This window comes from Heteronotia binoei, chromosome 1 (genome assembly GCF_032191835.1).
Source record: "Heteronotia binoei isolate CCM8104 ecotype False Entrance Well chromosome 1, APGP_CSIRO_Hbin_v1, whole genome shotgun sequence".
NCBI lineage: Eukaryota > Metazoa > Chordata > Lepidosauria > Squamata > Gekkonidae > Heteronotia > Heteronotia binoei.
In genome coordinates this window covers 243,120,903-243,140,241 of record NC_083223.1, presented here as the reverse complement: position 1 = coordinate 243,140,241, position 19,339 = coordinate 243,120,903, and the positions used below count along the sequence as shown (strand labels likewise).

The following is a 19,339-nucleotide window of genomic DNA, read 5'->3' as shown; positions in this document are numbered from 1 at the left end:
AATTGATTGGAGTGACTTGCATCCTAGTAAAGATTTCCACAAAGATTGAAAAACTCAGAATTCCTAATTAAACTAATACAAACAACAGACAGATCACAAACTTAGCAAAATAACAGCGGCAGATAAATCAATGCATATCAGTCCTCATCCAGGATCAGATTAATCTATTCTAAACCAAAAAAAGTTCAAACCAGCAACCTAATGAAGCAACAAGACTGGCAGCTAAATTCTAACACAAAAGATGCTAGGTGGGCCTTTCAGGGAAGAGTCATCAATGACTATAGCTCCACAACTGAAAAGGCTGTTTCCTTGATCACTGCCCATTTCATTTCCATTGACAGGAATGCTCCAAGAAGAATCATGCAATATCAACAACTCTTTTTTTGTCTTTCACATTCAGTTGGTTGTAGTTTCAGTGTTGACAGCTGAGTAACATTCAGACACAGTGATAAACTGTGGCTTGTTAATGGTGGTTTGATCAAACCTTGGTTGGTGGTGGCATTGGAATGCAAATGGTCCAATTAACTTGAGTTTGTTTGTTGCACCAAAACCATAATTCAAACTGAGGTTTGTGGCAGCTTTGTTAATCTCAGTTCATTCAAATTGTGGTTTATCATGACATGTGATATAGTAAACCATAGTTTGCTGAGTAGTGTTGCTGCTTGAAGCCTCTTGACTAAGGACATGGGAGTGCAGAGAAAATGTTCTCTCTTCTGGGATGAAGAGAAGAAACAGACAAACTAATATGTGTTTTTATATTGGGTAGGTTGAGTAATGTCTAAAAAATGGCCTGGGTGATATTACCTGCCATGCACCTTTAGGAGGGTACTTTGCTTATGGTGCATTGAGGGTTGTTGAGCTTTAAATCCACAGTGGATCCTGAGCCTGGGACCTGAGGGATTTCCAGAAGGATTCACTGGAGCAATTCAACTCAACTCTGATAAAAAGGAAAGCTGCAAGGAAACCAGTTAGAACAGCAAGGAAAGCTCTTAATAACAAGCTGGAGAAGGTAGTGTGATTCCCCTCCCCAAGTAGGTTAGGCTTATTGCAGTAAGTAAGAAAGGGACTGTTGCCATTCCCTCTGAGAGATCTCGTTCTTCTCTGCCTCTGCACCCCCCTCCCTTTAAATCAGCAGGAGCTGGGAAATAGGGAGTTGAGGTTGTCTAGTTTAGTTCATGGTTCACAGTAGTGGGGTGGTACTTAGAGATGGTCTTTCTCATTCTATCTGATTTCTCATTCCGGTGTCTGTGTTCATCGGCTTTAGCACTGGGTCTTGTAACCATGCAGTCAAGAATGGAGTCATGAGTAAAGATTCAAAGAAAAATGATCAAGAAGGGAACTGGGTCTCTTCCTCGGTGAGGTCGTTTTGCAAGGACAGGGTTCCCTAGATCTGCTTGAAATGCTGTGACTGGGAGTGCTGCTAACCTCTTTTTCAGACCAACAACAGTAACTGTTCTTGCAGCTCTTGGCAGGAGCCTCCGATATGTAATGGAGCCCCCTGCTCCAATGCATTAGCACATATTATGGCTCCCATAGGGACATAAGGCCTAGGTGTGCTGCTTAATTTCTTTTGACTGCTCTTTGTCTGCTACTTTACTGCTCTTTGGGGGAATTCCCTTGTGGCACAGAGGTTACTGACTGTTTCCAAAATCCAGGTTTTTAAAATAGAGAGTTTGAAGGCCTCAGTAGAGCAGTGTACAATGAAGAGGCAATTAATAATAATAAATTTTATTTATATCCCGCCCTCCCCGCCGAAGCAGGCTCAGGGCGGCTGAGAGAGAGAAGCTGCAATTTAGCAGTATTCTGTCATTACTAGGAAGGGTGCAGGGAAGTTTTAGGCAACTTCCAGTAAATTCACTGGATTGGGTGACTGGCTACCAGGAGTATCTGGTGTGGATTAGGAGACAAACAAGAAAGGTTAGTTGCCTTCATTCCCTATTTGTGGTTTTCCTGGAGGAAGCTGGCTGGCCATTCTTTGGAAACTAAATGTCAATCAAGTGAGTCCCTGGGTTTAATCTATTAGGTCTGCTCTGGTGACTTTCCTTTGGAAAATCTGAAAGTTAGCTGGAAAGAACTGTGTTCAGGAAGCATAATTTGCTGCAGGTAATTTAGATACAAAATTTATGAAGTTACTCTTTGACCTTTGCATGATGAGGTTCTAAATCAATGAAAGCTCAATTAGCAAGTAGATTTTTGTGAGGGTCACCCTGAGAAGAGCCTAGGTAGTGGTAGATGGCCTCAGATAGTAGAGCACACACACTCTCTCCCTCCCTCTTTCTGAATTCTTGGAGTCTCTTTTGGGCACACACGTGTGGAATGTGACTCTTGGATCCAGCCTCTTCAAGCTGAGAGGGGCTATGGCTTGGTGGGAGAACTGTGCTTTGCATGAAGAAGATCCCAGGTATCTCGAGTTATAGGTTCAAGCAGGAGGTGATGTGAAAGACCTCACCCTGCGACCTTGGAGAGCTGCTGCCAGTCTGAGTAAATAATGCTGACTTTGATGGACCAGTGGGTTTGATTTAGTGTAAGGCAGCTTCATATGTGTTCATGTGAAAACCAAAAGGTGAGTGCAGCTTTGGGGTCCCATTGTCTAGAGTTACTCGTAATGAGTCTCTACCAGACACCCATCACTGCCTCTCCCCCACCTGAGTGTAGATGACTGAGGAAGGCAATGGCAAACCACCTCGTAAGAAGTCTAACATGAAAAGAACCCGGACATCTGTTGGAAGTCCAACTCTGCTAAAAATGAAAAGTCAAATAGATTCCTGATTTGTCTTGCTGACAACTTCCTTTTCCAGAAAGTGAAGAAGGAAAAACGGGGATCTGCTATCTTGGATTTGATTCTCACCAACAAGGAAGAATTGATTGAAGAAGTGGAAATAGTGGGCACCCTGGGCAGTAGTGACCATGTGATTTTGGAATTTACAGTCTTAGGGAAGGGAAAAGCTATACATAGTCAGACTTATAGGTTGGACTTCAGAAAGGCAAACTTTAATAAACTTAGAATTATGCTGGGTAAAATCCCATGGTCAGAAATACTTAAGAGGAAGGGGGTTCAGGAGGGGTGGGAGTTTCTTAAAAGCGAAATACTGAAAGCGCAATCACAGACAATTCCTATGAGAAGAAAAAATGGAAAAAGCCTAAAGAAGCTGAAGTGGCTCCATAAACGGCTCTCTAAAGACTTGAGAAATAAAAAAGACTCCTTTAGGAATTGGAAGGAGGGCCTTATAACCAAAGATGAATATAAACAAATCACGAATGCTTGCAGAGAAAAAGTTAGGAAAGCTAAAGCTCAGTATGAACTTAGGCTGGCCAAAGATGCTAAAAACAACAAAAAAGGGTTCTTTTCTTATGTTCAGAGTAAGAAAAAGAGCAAGGACATGATAGGCCCATTGCGAGGGCAAGGAAGTGAAATTGTAACAGGTAATGAAGAGAAGGTGGAAGTGCTCAATTCCTGCTTTTCCTCAGTCTTCTCTTCTGAGGGGAATGGTGCTCAACATAGCAAAAACAGAACATATAAGAAGGGTATGAAGTTCCCACCTAGGATCAGCGTAGGGGTAGTACATGAACACCTAGTTTCTTTAAATGAAACTAAGTCCTCAGGGCCAGATGAATTGCATCCAAGGATTCTAAAAGAGGTTGCAAATGTAATTTCTGAGCCTCTGGCTATTATTTTTGAAAATTCTTGGAAAACAGGAGAGGTGCCAGAAGATTGGAGGCGGGCGAATGTTGTTGCCATCTTCAAGAAGGGGAAAAAAGATGATCCTGGTAACTACTGACCTGTCAGCTTGATATCTATACCTGGAAAAGTTTTAGAACAAATAATCAAACAGTCGGTCCTGGAACATTTAGAAAGAATGGCTGTGATTACTAAGAGCCAGCATGGTTTTCTCAAGAACAAGTTATGTCAGACTAACCCGATCTCTTTTTTTTTGAGAAAGTGACTACCTTGCTGGATCAGGGGAATGCTGTAGACATTGTTTATCTTGATTTCAGTAAGGCTTTTGATAAGGTTCCACATACTATCCTTGTTGACAAGTTGGTAAAATGTGGTTTTGATCCTGTTACCATTAGGTGGATCTGTAACTGGTTGACAGATCGCAGCCAAAGAGTGCTTGTGAATGGTTCCTCATCCTCTTGGAGAAGAGTGACATGTGGAGTGCCTCAAGGATCTCTCCTGGGACCTGTTTTGTCCAGCGTCTTTATCAATGATTTGGATGAAGAAATAGAGGGAATGCTTATTAAATTTGCAGATGATAGTAAATTGGGAGGGGATGCAAACACAGAAGAAGACAGAAACAGGATACAGGATGACCTTGACAGGCTGGAAAACTGGGCTAAAACTAATAAAATGGATTTTAACAGGGATAAATGTAAATTTCTGCATTTAGGTAGGAAAAATCCAATGCATGGTTATAGAGGGGGGGAGACTTGTCTTAGCAGTAGTATGTGCAAAAAGGATCTAGGGGTCTTAGTGGATCATACGCTGAACAGGAGTCAACAGTGTGATGTGGTGGCTAAAAAGGCAAATGCAGTTTTGGGCTGTATCAACAGAAGTATAGTGTCCAGATCACGTGATGCGATTGTATCGCTTTACTCTGCTCTGGTAAGACCTCACTTGGACTATTGTGTTCAGTTTTGGGCACCACATTTTAAGAAGGAGCTGGAACAGGTCCAGAGGAGGGCGATGAAGATGGTGTGGGGTCTGGAGACCCAAGTCCTATGAGGAAAGGTTGAAGGAGCTGGGGATGTTTAGCCAGGAGAGGAGGTGGCTGAGAGGTGATATGATCACCATCCTCAAGTACTTGAAGGGCTGTCATATAGAGGATGGTGTGGAATTGTTTTCTGTGGCCCCGGAAGATAGGACCAGAACCAGTGGATTGAAATTAAATCAAAAGAGTTTCCGGCTCAACATTAGGAAGAACTTGCTGACCATTAGAGAGATTCCTCAGTGGAACAGGCTTCCTCAGGAGGTGGTGGGCTCTCCTTCCTTGGAGGTTTTTAAACAGAGGCTAGATGGCCATCTGACAGCAATGAAGATCCTGTGAATTTAGGGGGAGGTGTTTGTGAGTTTCCTGCATTGTGCAGGGGGTTGGACTAGATGACCCTAGAGTTCCCTTCCATCTCTATGAAAATGTCATGATGCGATGTCACAGAGTTGGAAACAACTGGTGCATGCACAGGGGGACTACCTTTACCTTTATATTGAGTGGAAGGGAAGAGGGTACTTCACTTTGAGTGGGGAGGATAGGAAAGATGAGGGCAGAAGGAAAACAAACAAGACCATTATGTGTATGGTAAGAAGAGGCATTTATTAAGTAGATCTTAATTTTTTTAAAAGGCTCCATGAGCCCAGAGTGGGTAGGATGTATGTACGCTCTCTCTCTTTCTCTGGATATGACCAGCACTTAAAATTGGGCCAAAATGGAGATTTTAATTTCCCTTTCTTGCACTGGGCTCTGACCTCTGCTTTGTATCTGTCTTGGGGCCTTGCTTATAAAATGCTCACTGGCACAGAAGCAGAGCACCTGCTGAGCTGTTGAAATGTTCACTCCTGAATCTCCATGTCAAAGAGCTGGTGCCAAACCACCAATTTTCACCTTCACTGGGTACAAACTGCTAGTCTAGAGCAAACAGCAAAACCTCCTAGAAGTTAAGGTGGGGGAGGAAATAGGGTGATAGAGTATAGCAGGACAGGATGTGGCCTCTCCTTTGGTTTCCTGTTGGTTTTCCACCTCCATTCAAGCCCACTGTGGTCCCTTTGCTTCCCTCTGTACTTCTCTCTTTGCCTAGTACATAACACTCCTCTCTTTTGAGTTTAAACTCCTCTCCCACATCAATTTCTTTCCCACATAGTCTTTTGGGAGGCTATTGTCGACTCCCCTGTTGTGGTTAGTAAAAATGCCCACTGGAATAAGACCGTTTTACATAGTTTCTGGAATTAAGTGTGGGAGCCGTCCTGGCCTCCTCAGAAAGGCCATTTCACAAGATGAGGGTCACAAAAGATAGTGCACATGTAGGGGAAATTGCCATTCTTTCCTTTATCAGAAAGCTTTGTTCAGATGAGCAAAGCTGTACTTCTTCACAGCACACAAAATTAACATACAGAGTCTCTAGTTTGGTGTAGTGGTTAAGTGCGTGGACTTGATTCCCCACTTCTTCACATGCAGCTGCTTGAATGACCTTGGTTCAGTCAGAAGTTCTTTCAGAGCTGTTCTCAAGAGCAGTTCTCTCAGAGCTCTCTCAACCCCACCTACCTCACAGGGTGTCTGTTGTGGGAAGGGGACAGGAAAGGAGATTGTAACCCACTCTGAGACTCCACGTGAAGGGCAGGGTAAATGGATCTTCCATCTTTAGAGACAGTGTACCTTTATACCTGAATGCAGATGGTTTGTGTGTTGCATATGGTCTTCTCAGAAGCATCTGGCTGTCCACTGCTGAAAACAGTTCAAGGCTGTTCTCACATGTTGCATTTCATCCAGTGAGATTGCTCTCATATTCTTATGCAATCTCTACCCCAAAAGAAGAATTCCTGCTATGAACAACTTCAGATAGTTTCAGGTGGGTAGCCATGTTGGTCTGAAGCAGCAGAACAAAGTCTGAGTCCAGTGGCACCTTTAAGACCAACAAGGTTTTATTCAAGGTATAAGCGTTCATGTTCATGCACACTTCTGAAGCATGCAGGCACATGAAAGCATATATCTTGAATAAAACTTGGTTGGCCTTAAAGGTGCCACTGGACTCAAACTTTGTCCTGCAATATAAAACAGTGACTTCTCCAAAGGTATTTGGGAACATATGGGCTAGATAACACGCAGACTCTTGTCCAAATCTGTCTTTCTCTGTTCTGGACTGTATTGACCCAGTAGTCTTTTCATTGATAAATAAATTCCCTTTAAAAATTAAAACACAAAGGTGAACATCCTCTACCAAACTAACACTTCTCTTGCTCGTCAGCCCTGGGCAGGGTGTGGTTGAGGTATCACTTCAGTTTGAGAAGTCATCAGCATGATGCCCCTGACAGATCCATGACATCAGCTGACTAAGCAGCCCACACATTTCAGCTGTGGAAGAGGACTGGCAAAATGCATAGAAGTTATTAGGTTTTGTGCCTCGTGGTGCTTTCCTTTTAAACTCTACTTTTACTAGACTTCATAATTGGAGTCTATTGATTTTGTTTTTTCTCCCCTGTCCATGTTTTCCCACAACACTGCAATTGTTCAGGTGACTGCTCATTTGGAACGACTGAATTGCCTGTTGCTAGGACATTATGTGATTTAGATTGTTGCCCTGTGAAGCTTGTATAAACTTAATAGCCTGCATTACTTCTTGGTCCCTGGAATGTTGCTTTTGGTGTGCAGCATACAGATAAGGAAATGGGTGTCATTGCCCTCTACTGGATAGAAAATGGATTTCGTCTTTGGGTACTCATGCCTAGCAGAAGCAGTTTCCTTGTAATTGCACTGCATGAGCGCAAAATCTAGCAAGTTTCTAGACCTCAAAAGTACATAATCAAGTTTGGAAATATCTCTGCAACCCTACAGGCCACAAACTATGGCTTCCTGTGACTCTTGTGGGGTCATCTACTACAGTAGAGCCAGGCATGATTGGGGTGATTAGCAGGATGCCCTTTTTGTAAAGGGGCCATGGCTTGATCATTAAAAACATTTCAGGAAGGAGCGCTTATGTGCCTGTTGTCAGACCCTGGAGAGCAGCTACAAGACAGAGTAGATGCTTGTAGGTTAGACGGACTGTTAGTCTGACTTGGTGTGGCAGCTCATTAAATTTATATATAATCACTCCTGCTAACAATGGTCATTTGAAGCATCTTACATAAAACTGTTCCAACATTGTCCCCTTAAAACCAGTGTGTAGTTCCTTTTAGAAAAGGGGTGGACTGTGAGGAGAGGGGGAAAGAACTGTTACTGGCAGCAAATCCTGGAGAATAGGAAAGGTATTTTTTATTTGGTTTGCATAAGTGAAGAGGAGAAGAAATGTATATCTAGAGAGACAGACAAAGTTCCCTCTGGTTTTTGTACTGGCACACAATGGTATATTCAGGGTGAGAGATGAAGAGAGCAAAACTGGAGAGGAAATCACCTCAAGAGCTTGGAAATTCTTTGAAAGAACGGCTGTCAGTGGCCGTGAAGATGATATCCCAGGAGAAGATCTTTCTGGGTTTCCTGTGGTCCTTGGAATGTAATCACATAACTTTCTGCAGAGACTTGGAAATTTGTCCTCCTTTTAAACTGAAGCAGCACTTCCAGTGAAGCAGTGCATTGGCTTCTGCAGCCATGAGTATTGTGGGACAAAGCCCCCAAATATAGGGTCATCTGGCTTGATCAGCAGAAATGAGTAAGAGTCTAGATACCAGTCTAAAGAAGTGAGCAGTGACTCACAACAGCTCATCCCCTGCTACAAATTTTGTTAGTCTTTTAAGTTGCTACTGGACTCCTGCTCTTTTCTACTGCTACAGACAGTCTAACACAGCTACCCATCTTAATCTAGCTTGATGTGTTTGAGATTGCCCTTCTGTTGTACCTTCTCTAAAACAGAGACTGACAACACTTCTATGTCTTGTCTGTTTGTTTGATTGTAAACTTTAGAGAGGCAATGGCACTGTCATAGTCACAACCCACCAAGATCCATAGTCTGTCTGTGGCAAGTACCTTGGGGAGGTGGCAGGCAGGAAATAGTAAGGTATAGAGCAAGCTTCTTGAAGATAGGCAGTCCAGCTGTGGTGCAGTAGAAGAATCTGATGGCTTCTCTGTCTAGGCTGAGAGATGACAGCAGATCATCCAGCCTGGGTTGGTCCTGTGTGTGTTACCCAGTTTCATGAGTCGGTTTGGGAATATTCTGAACTGTTACAAGTGTCCCAGGATAAAGTGCTTGTAATTCTCTCTGACCAATAGCTCAGGGACAGAAGGAGACTGATGTCCGTTCCTTAGGACTCACGATTCAAGCTCCTTGCCACGGCATAAAGATGAGTGATCACTGTTTATGTCACGGGAGTGATTATAGCCAAATAAAAGCACTTCATTTTCCTATCTTCTTTTCAGGGGGATTGGTGGGTGTTAAATTGGCTCAGAGATTTTTAAAGCTTGCACACGCAAGCAAGTTGGCACGCTTCCCCACCTTCTCCATCTTCTCCTGGCAGGCAGATCTAATTTTAAAAAGCGAGAACATCGTGTCACCTGGGTGTTTGTGCGCCCTTTGTGTCTAGTTTTGAAAAAAAATGTTATATAAAATTAGTTTGCTGTTCAGAGCCAGCTGGTATTAGCGCTCTATTAGAGGAATCTTTGTACAAAGCCCTTTAATGACTTGCTGATGGGCTCTTACTTAAAGTCCAAGGTGCAAGGCAGAAAATGAAAGGCTAATGGGCTGAGATGGCTCTTTGATGCAGCAACAAAATTACCCAACCTTTTTGGCAGCCTTCCCATTCTCCTGGCTCCAAATGTGTGGTTCTTAAATCTGTTTTCATTTTATCTTATTTTTAGGTGGTGATCCCAGTAGCTCAGAGTGAGTTTCAGCATTTCAAACCCAGAGAAATAAAAATAAACTCTTAGGCATACAAATGTATATAAAAATGTTTAAAGTATTTTGTGATGATTTGGATTTTGAACCAGTTCTTCCTAAGATAAATAGCAATAAAACCAAGAGAATGATAACCCACCCACAAGGTATAAAATATTGTCTAGAAATTAATCTATTCCAAGTTCACTCTACCATAACCTAGCCCAAACAGGAATGCTATTTATATAACTCTACCATATCATGGCGCAGAGTGGTAAAGCTGCAGTACTGCAGTCCAGGCTGTCTGCTCATGACCTGAGTTCGATCCAAGCAGAAGCTGGGTTCAGGTAGCCAGCTCAAAGTTGACTCAGCCTTCCATCCTTCTAAGGTCGGTAAAACAAGTACCCAGCTTGCTAAGGGAAAAGTGTAGATGACTGGGGAAGGCAATGGCAAACCACCCCATAAAAAATTGTCTGCCATGAAAACATCATGATGCGACATCACCCCAAAGTCGGAAACGACTGGTGCTTGCACAGGAGACTACCTTTACCATAATCTAGCCCAAACAGGAATTCTCAGGAATTACTGAGCTGTTCATAATTTTGAATTTGGTTATTTGTATTATTTTATTGGTTGTTGAAAAGTTGGGATGGGACGGTGGCTCAGTGGTAGAGTATCTGCTTGGGAAGCAGAAGGTCCCAGGTTCAATCCCTGGCATCTCCAAAAAAGGGTCCAGGCAAATAGGTGTGAAAAACCTCAGCTTGAGACCCTGGAGAGCCGCTGCCAGTCTGAGAAGACAATACTGACTTTGATGGACCAAGGGTCTGATTCAGTATAAGGCAGCTTCATATATGTTCAATTCAAAAAATAAACTAAAACTTTAAAAAAAACAACGACAAAGTAGAACTATTTTTTCTGGTGCATTTTGGGGGTTGATTGAAGATACTTGAAGCACCTAGTTCTAAAGAGTGTGCATGTTTTAAAAATGAGGGAGGGAATGCAAGAAAGCTATGGCTTCTGGCTCTGTTTGCAAAACAGAACATCCATGTTTTATTGACTTACTTCATTTATACCCTGCCTTTCTCCCCAGTGGGTATCCACAGCAGCTAACATTGTTATCCTTGCCTCCTTTTAATCCTTACAACAACTCCGTGAGGTAGGCTACTTTGAGTGTATGAGTCTAGCCCAGCAAGCTTCCATGACTGAGTGGAGATTTCAGTCTGGGTCTCTCCTTGCTCCTATTCCCACTTTCAGGAGTTTGGGTGCAAACAGCATGTGTTTGAAAAGTTTTGCATATTCCTTTTTTGTCTATAGTGCAAAGAAGCTGTGAGATTGGGAATCACAACTCTGTTTTGCACTTCTGCTCCCCTGCTTCTTTAGAAAATGAGCAGCTGGCTAGTAGGAGGCACAGTTCTCAGCCATGTGGTGAGGATGTTTGCATGAGATATTTAAGAATGGTCTGAAGACACTCATAAGCATCTCATGCCCCAGCATCACCTTCATCAAGAGGCTGAGCTCCTGCAGTCAGTTCCAAAGCTGGTGATGAAAACCTCCTTTTCCTTCCCATCCTCTGGCTTCTCAGCCACCACTGTCATTGTATCTCCTCTGTCTTCCAGCTGGGCTTTTATATGGGGTTTCTCCATGTAAAATATATATTCTCCTCTCAAGCTCCTTCTGTCCCACTGCTGGAAAGGGGATAAAGACTGCAGATCTTTTGCTCTACTCCAGTGATCCCTTGTAGGCACAAAGTGTTTGCAACTCTTCAGCTGATTATTATGATTTTAATTAGCATTGAGTTTCATGGATGACTGGGCTTTTAGTGGCTACTAATCATGATGGATATAATACAGAGGTAGTACACCTCTTCAAATCACTTGCTGGGGAGCACAGGGAGGATAATGCTGTTGCTGTCTTCCCGCTTGTGGGCTTTTTAGAGGTAGGTGATTGGCCACTCCATAAATAGAATGCTGGACTTAGTGGGAGGGACTGTGCTCAGTGGTAGAGCATCTGATTGGCATGCAGAAGGTTCCAGGTTCAATCCCTGGTATGTCCAGTTAAAAAAAAATCTTGCAGTAGGTGATGTGAAAGAGCTCTGCCTGAGACCCTGGAAAGCTGCTGCCAGTCTAAATAGACAATACTGACTTTGATGGACCAAGGGTCTGATTCAGTATAAGGCAGTTCCATGTGACTTGATGGGCCTTTGGTCTGATCCAGAATGGCTCTCCTTATGTTCTTATGAGTGTTGTAATGCAAAGTACAAGATCCTCTGGAGATGTCCTTTCCTTGTGATGAATGGGGACTTTTCTATGATGAAAGAGTAAGAAACCCTGACAGAATCCTTACTTTTGGCCTTGAAGATTTCAAGGAGGAGATTCTTCAGTTCCTCAAATTAGGGAGTGGAGTTCTGGCTTCCAGGGTTTTAGTGTTTCTAGATTTTATTATTTATAGCCTGGCTTTCTTGTTGGGACTCAGCGTGGATTACAGGATATGAAACAGTTCAATACAGACAGCATGAGGCAAGGCTTTTAAAGATAAGGGCTTTCTTTTTAAACACCCATGGAGTCTGGGCAAAGCAAGTTATAATGTAGGCTTTCATGCTTCCATTAAAAAAAAATCCATGTCCTTGGTTTGGCTGATGCAATTGCACCTACCAGGCCTCCCATTTCTCACTTGTATTCCAGTGTCAACATGTTTCTGCTGGTTGTGACAGCAGAGCAAATGGTAGGTGAAAGCAACCGAGTTACACGGTTAAAAGGAGGGGGAAGGACAGAATGGCAAAAGATGAAATGGATACTTTAATCCAAATGCCAAAGTGATCTTGCTGGAGGAGGGCTTCTGAACTGGAGAATGATAATTGTGTGTTGGTCTTAACTGTTATGTCTTCCTTGGGTACACTCCTAATATTGTGTAGCTGGAGCTAGCCTGATGGATTAGCTACTCTGAAGCCAGGCAGTCCCACACAGAGACATAAAAGGGATATGTGGGTCCTAGACTTCAGATATATGGGTCTTAGACTGTGAAAGTTAGTCCTTTGAATTGAACTTGAAAACAAACTGGCAGCCAATGTAGCTGGTTTAAGACAGATGAGATGTGTTCCTGCCAGTCAGTCCTTGACAGCAGTCAGGCTGCCACAAGCTGAACCAGCGGTATAAGAACATAAGAGAAGCCATGTTAGATCAGGCCAATGGCCCATCCAGTCCAACATTCTGTGTCACACAGCGGCCAAATATATATATTTCAGCAATTTCATCGAATGCCCACGAGTTCTCGTATTGTGAGAAAGGGAGAAAAGTACTTCTTTCTCTACTTTCTCCATCCCATGCATTATCTTGTAAACCTCTATCATGTCACCCCTCAGTCGACGTTTCTCCAAGCTAAAGAGCCCTAAGCGTTTCAACCTTTCTTCATAGGGAAGGTGTTCCAGCCCTTTAATCATTCTAGTTGCCCTTTTCTGAACTTTCTCCAATGCTATAATATCCTTTTTGAGGTGCGGCGACCAGAACTGCACACAGTACTCCAAATGAGACCGCACCATCGATTTATACAGGGGCATTATGATACTGGCTGATTTGTTTTCAATTCCCTTCCTAATAATTCCCAGCATGGCGTTGGCCTGGATTGGCCTAGTTTCTGGATTGTCTTCAAGGGCAGACCAACAAAGACTGTGTTACAGTATTCCAACCATGAGGCTACAAAAGCATGAATTAGTGTCGCCAGTTAGGCTGAACCTAAGAAAGGGCTGAGTTTGTAAAACACAGCTGATAAAAAAGCAGCCTTAAGTCAACAACACCATCCTTCTTTTCAGATAGCAAGACTGGGTGTCCTTGAGGCACCTCCAGCCTCTCAACCTGCTTTGCAGTTACCAACTCTGCTCCATCCAAGAGAAGTAGATGCAGTCCCTCCAAAGATTCAGCTTTCTCAACTAGCATTCCATCCATCATGTCTGAATTCAGCTTGTTCTGCCATAGCCACTGGACCACAGCCTCAAAGTATGGGCACAGAGCTGAAAGGGATGCATCTGGTGGCTTAGATAATGAAATACAGAGCTGGGTGTCATCTGCATATTGATGACATTCAACCTCAAAGCTCCGTTGTAGCTCTCCGTTGTAAGAATTGGCAGCTTGTTTCATTGCCTTGACATGCCCGGACCTGAATGCAAAATTTCAGATAAGGCCTTTGGTGTGCTTAGTGGTGCAGTACTGTTTCTTCTCGAGTCTTGGAAGCACAGAAATCTTTGTATCCTACAGCTGCTGATTACCAGGTCTGTTCATGCCTTGCGTGCTTTTCCAGGCACAGAAACCTGACACAACTGCAGTTGGCAAATACATTTTGAGTGTAGTGTACACGGCGGAGCAGAGCAGACTGCAGGACCTCAGCACTGTCATCTTTGAACCACAGTCAGCTTGAGCTGAAATACTATGGTGGTGGTTCACCTTTTCATTTCATCCTTAGGAAAGCCTGATGTCTGAAAATCACATTGACCAATGATCGAGGCTTCTTTTTTTAAACATAGGCTTCTTGCTCATCTGTTAGACCAGTTTCGCAATCAGAATCAAGAAGCAGTGTTTTGATTGTAATGATCTCAAATCAAAGCCCAATTGCCTCTTGTTAACAAATGGGGCAAGGTGGTTGAATTAAAGGAACCCCATAAGGGAGGGGCTCACAGTAAGTTGCACATTCCTGGAAAAAAGTAGAGAGTTGCTCCTATACTGTGTCTTTATGCTGCTTTTCTTCCCCAGTAAGGACCAAAGGGTCTTAACAAAAAAAAAAAACCCTTTAAACAAGATTCAGCAAAACATGCCTATGCAGCAACTTACTCCAAATGGCTGTTAAGGAGATCTCTGCATTGCATGTCATAAGCTGAATCATGTAGAAAAACTGGTAGGGGTTCTAAAGGGTTTATTGGGGAGAATAAAAAACCTGCACCTTCATTGACATCTGGGTTTTGGCCACTGTTGGACTAGATGGGCCACTGGCCTGATCCAACATGGCTTCTCTTATGTTCTCTTACATTCTTAACTGTTGTGCCCTCTGTAAGAGAAACTTGTAACAGATTACGTGGAGTGTTGGCTGCAGTATGCCGTTCTATGACGGGTGGGGTGGGGGTATCTCCAAGTATGGTAGTCTCCTTGGGAGCACTGTAAGAGTTTTCAGTCTTGGCTGGTTTGGAAATTTGGGCTTAAGCTGGGAGAAGGTAGGATATTTAGTCCTTGAGAAGGGTTTTGTTTTGTTTTGTTTTATTCTTCATTTACACCCCACCCTTCTCGCCAGCTCAGCTTGCTTTATTCTTTTATCTTCCAGTTTATCCTCACAACAGCCCTGTGAGGTAGGTTAGGCTGAAGAATGTGGACTGGCCCAAGGACACTGGGTGAGCTTACATGGCAGAATGGGGATTATAACCTGGGTCTCCCAGATCCTACCTTGATGCTTAACCACTATACCACGCTGTCTGGAATTTTATTAGGCTATCTTGTGTGTCTTTTTAAAGCTGCTCTCATATTTTGAGGAATGGAGTGGAATATAGATAAATTGCTGGCAATCCAGCAGGAGTAACATAGTGCTGAAACACAATGTCACTTTTTGGCGCAAAACCAGAAGTGCCATTGGGTAATATAATCACATCAGGGCAATGTGGGCCCTTCGCCTTCCCTGTAGCAACCCCTTTGAAAGGAACTCTGCTGTGCATCAAGCTACTCCCTAGCAGTGAGTTGTTACAGCTGTGTAAACTGGAATTTTATTAGGCTCTCTCTCTTTTTTTAAACTGTTCTCACTGTTTTGAGGAATGGAGTGAGTTATAAATTCAAATAAGCTTGACTGTAGAGCAAGGGTGGCCAACGGTAGCTCTCCAGATGTTTTTTACCTACAGCTCTCATCAGCCCCAGCCAGCATGGCTGATGGGAGTTGTAGGCAAAAAACATCTGGAGAGCTACCATTGGCCACCCCTGCTGTAGAGTCATTGAGCTTGTAGTCTTAGAGTTTGCATGTATCATTATATGGGACTATGACACCCCTGTCCTATTTCCCTCCCTCAGAGGCAAGATTTTTTCCTCCATTTTTATTTCCCTTTGTGACTGAGCTGCCCTTGTTATCTGTTTTCCTCCTACCTGAAGAACTTGTCTGTTCCACCCTGTCACAGTATGATACTTTGGCTGTTGGTTCAGTCCAGGAATCTGAGGGAAAGATCGAGAGCCCCCTTTAACTTAAATGGCACTCAAAGCATTTTGAAATTCCCATTTAAGAATATTTTTTATTCGACACAGAGGGGGAAAGGCAAGTGAAATCAGGGGTAATATTTCAGAGGCGACTCATTATAGAACTCTGAAGTAAACCACTATATTCACAGACTTTACTTCATATGCTTTCCAGGCTATTCAGAGTTTCATAAGCTTTTCTCAGTGACTTGTGGTCTTCAAGGTGAGAGGCTTTTGTTCCAGTGTTTCCCAAACACTCAAATACACTTTCCTTATTCATTCACTGACTCTTTTGGTTTCTGGAAGGCTGGGACACTCTATTCAGTACCCAGACCCCTTCTCCAAACATACCAGTACTCTTCTTGAGTTTTAATTGACTCTTAAGATTTCACAAGGCAATCTCTAACCACACCAGACCTGGGATCTCTCCACTCTTCAGAGCTATCTCCCTGTTTTAATGGGGTAGGGAAAATTATTCTCTCTTTGTTTTCTGGCCTGAATGGGAGCCTTCACCTAAATACCCACTTGTCCTTGCCAACCTCTCCCAGTTCTCCATCTGTGTTAAACTGCTCTCAGCTAGTACTGAAATCAAACTGAATTCTCAGCATCCAGTTCAGAGGTCTTTCTCTGTTCAGCTGATGCTAACCAATCAGATTCTTTGGAGCAGCCTGTCACTCAAGGCTCTCTCTGTGAATAATTAACCCTTTACAGTCCTTCACCTTCTAAGCTTTTAAAAGTGCAGTCTGTCACATAGGATCATGGGCAACAGCTTTATATGCACATGGGTGGGTGCCCTGCATTGCAGATGAGTGGTTGCACATGGTGTCAAAAGCATGGGAGAACGAGTGATGCATGACAAGCTCCAGTTCCCAGAACATAATACAGAATTTACAGCCAGTAGCTATCTTCCAGCCCAACATGAGCAGGGTGTTAATGAACAAATTTTAGATTGACTTAAGCCTTTTTTTCCCCTGTTCAGTCTTGCTCAGTCTCTTTTTCAGCTTGCTCATTTAAGATTATACTATGACTATTAATCTAACTTTCTTGTCTGACTAAAATACTACTCCCCTTCTTAGAATCAAGAAGCCTGTACCACCTGGGGTTGTACCTGCTGTGAAGGAACAGAGAGCTTCCGGCAGTTGTGCTTTCTTTGTAATGTGAGACATATCACAGAATTATGAAACCTGGCCTCTCTTGACAGATTCTCCGAGGGCCACTTCTAAATCTCTACTATATGATTTCCCCCCCTGCTGTGTATGAAACAGTTTCATGTCCAAAATGTGTTTCTGCTCATAATGATACAAGCATGAAAACAGATGCTTTTCCATCCTGATCTAGGATGTAGAAGCTGAAGAGAAAGTGAGAACGCTTCTAGCAATGCCCAGGGCTTTGTTGATGACCCTAGAAAGCTGTGGCCCTGCTGGAGAAGATAATGCTGACGGGTATAAGGAACCTGGATTTGGTGTCTTGGTTATGCTAGAGTGTTATTGTGTGTTGGAAACTGGCTTACAAATACATTCATTTATGTTATTCAGGAACCCTAGTTGTGACCCATTCATGTCAGGTAGACTTTTTCCTTCTTTGCAGCAGAATTTGCATTTTTTCTCTATATAACTCCAATGGATATTTTTCCAGAGTAGGTTGCATGAGTACTTGTTAAAGATTGTACGGTATCCTCTGCTGGGTCTGGTATGAGTTGACATCCCCCCCTTCTCTTTGCTTATGTAAAAAAGTAAAGGTGGTCCCCTGTGCAAGCACCAGTTGTTTCCGACTCCGGGGTGACAGCGTTTCATGACAGACTTTTTACGGGGTGGTTTGGCATTGCCTTCCCCAGTCTTCTACACTTCCCCCCCAGCAAGCTGGGTACTCATTTTACTGACCTCGGATGGATGGAAGGCTGAATCAACCTGAGCCGAACTCAGATCGTGAGCAGAGAGTTCGGACTGCAGTACTGCAGCTTTACCACTCTGTGCCACGGGGCTTGTGTAGCCACTTGTATTTCATTTGTGGGATAAATATGACTTGCATCAGTATGCTACACAATGATAACAAGATGGAAACAGTCCCTGCCCCCAGATTTACAACCTGGTTTGCAAAAGCACACTGCTGAGGAGATGTCTGAAGATGGGCAGCTATAGAAAACAGGGAGGAGCAAAAGGGAACACAAAATAGTACTGAAAAGTTGGATGTGCTCTTCTTCTTCAGAAGTCACTTTCTGCTCTCTGACAGAGGACATTGACATTACAGGACACTTTAGATCCCCTTTGAAAACGACCTGTTGCTGTAGTCAGTTAGATGCCACACACATTTGATATCCAATAAACGTGTCTGTTCTGTAAGGCATCATGAAGGCAGTGGGACTCAGGGGCAAAATGATAGTAATGTGTTAATTGGAAGACTTTTAACAGAGTTTGACTGGCAGCTTCCTTCACCACATACCAAAGGCAAGCAAATGTGCAGGCGATACTACTAAGGATGCTCTTCCAGTAGAGCGGAGTATTCCCCCCCCCGCCCTGCTTGGAATCCAGGAAATCATTGACTTCAGTCATAACTGGCTGATACATTCTTGCTTTTTAGGGATGGAGGTAGGAATTTTCAGCCTCAAGGGAAAGGCAAGGAACTGACAGCTTCCTACAAGGAGCTCATACAGTTGCTGCCAGTCTCCATCCCTTTCACTCCCATGCTCAGCCAGCTCTTGACTTGAAACAGTTAACTAACATGGATGTTTGCTGTCTCAAACTCAAAGCTGTTTCCAACTAAGGGGTGAGCATGATTAGAATTTGAGTCAGGGGCTTTTGAACTTATAGCCCTGTGGAATCAGCAGCCTTCTGAGACCTGGGCTTGAGGACCATGTGCAGACAATAAAAACATAAACTTGCTTTAAAAAATATAGTTAATGTAGGTCTTACTGTATTGTTTTGAGGACACCAGAGGATAGAGGACTCTGTTGGGCACATGCCGGGTGCCCTGCACTGTCTGGCTGCTGGTATGGGAGCAGGAAAGGGCTTTTTCAAATCAGAACAGAGTTGCTGGTTTGCTGAATGTTGAGAAACCCTGCTCTGGAGGAACTGGCAATAGTACCACAAAGGGACAGCCATCAGCAAGATGTGTTTTCCTCTCTGCACCTGATCCTTGTAAAACTGCTTGATTGTGTCTGTCAGAGTTCCTGCAACAATAAATTACTTGAGGTAATTAAGTCTTGTATGAGGAAACGCACTTCCCCCTCTCAAATATGTTGCCTGTCAGTTGACTCTGGGGCTCCCCTCCCCTTCTGTTTAGAGGAAACATGAATAACTTTTCGTGTTTCCTTTCTTCATTATCGCTTATGTCCAAAAGCAGTGGAAATCTAGATTAATCTCTGTTTGTAATGATACAGGAACAGAAGCACAAAAAAAAGATAAAATTGGTTGCTAATTCCAGGGCAGAAACTTAGATGTTTGCAGCTGCTCCTTTCTTCTGATTATTGGGTGTCCTAAATCCTCATCAAAGACAGCTGAATGAGATGAAATCAAGGGTGAATCAGATGATGTTGTTTTTTAAGCTTGCACCGCAGCATTCCTAGTTCCACGGCAGGATCACAGGGTCAAGAAGATCCTGAGTGTAAATCAATGCTAAACTCATTTGGGTGAGACACT

General features: G+C 43.2%; 1 protein-coding gene across 5 annotated transcripts in view; it reads left to right on the top strand.

Annotated features, from left to right (window-relative positions):
- The window catches only part of EXTL3 (exostosin like glycosyltransferase 3), a 197,517-nt gene that overhangs the window by 126,620 nt on the left and 51,558 nt on the right, over positions 1–19,339 (top strand). The gene's annotated exons all lie outside the window — the stretch shown is intronic.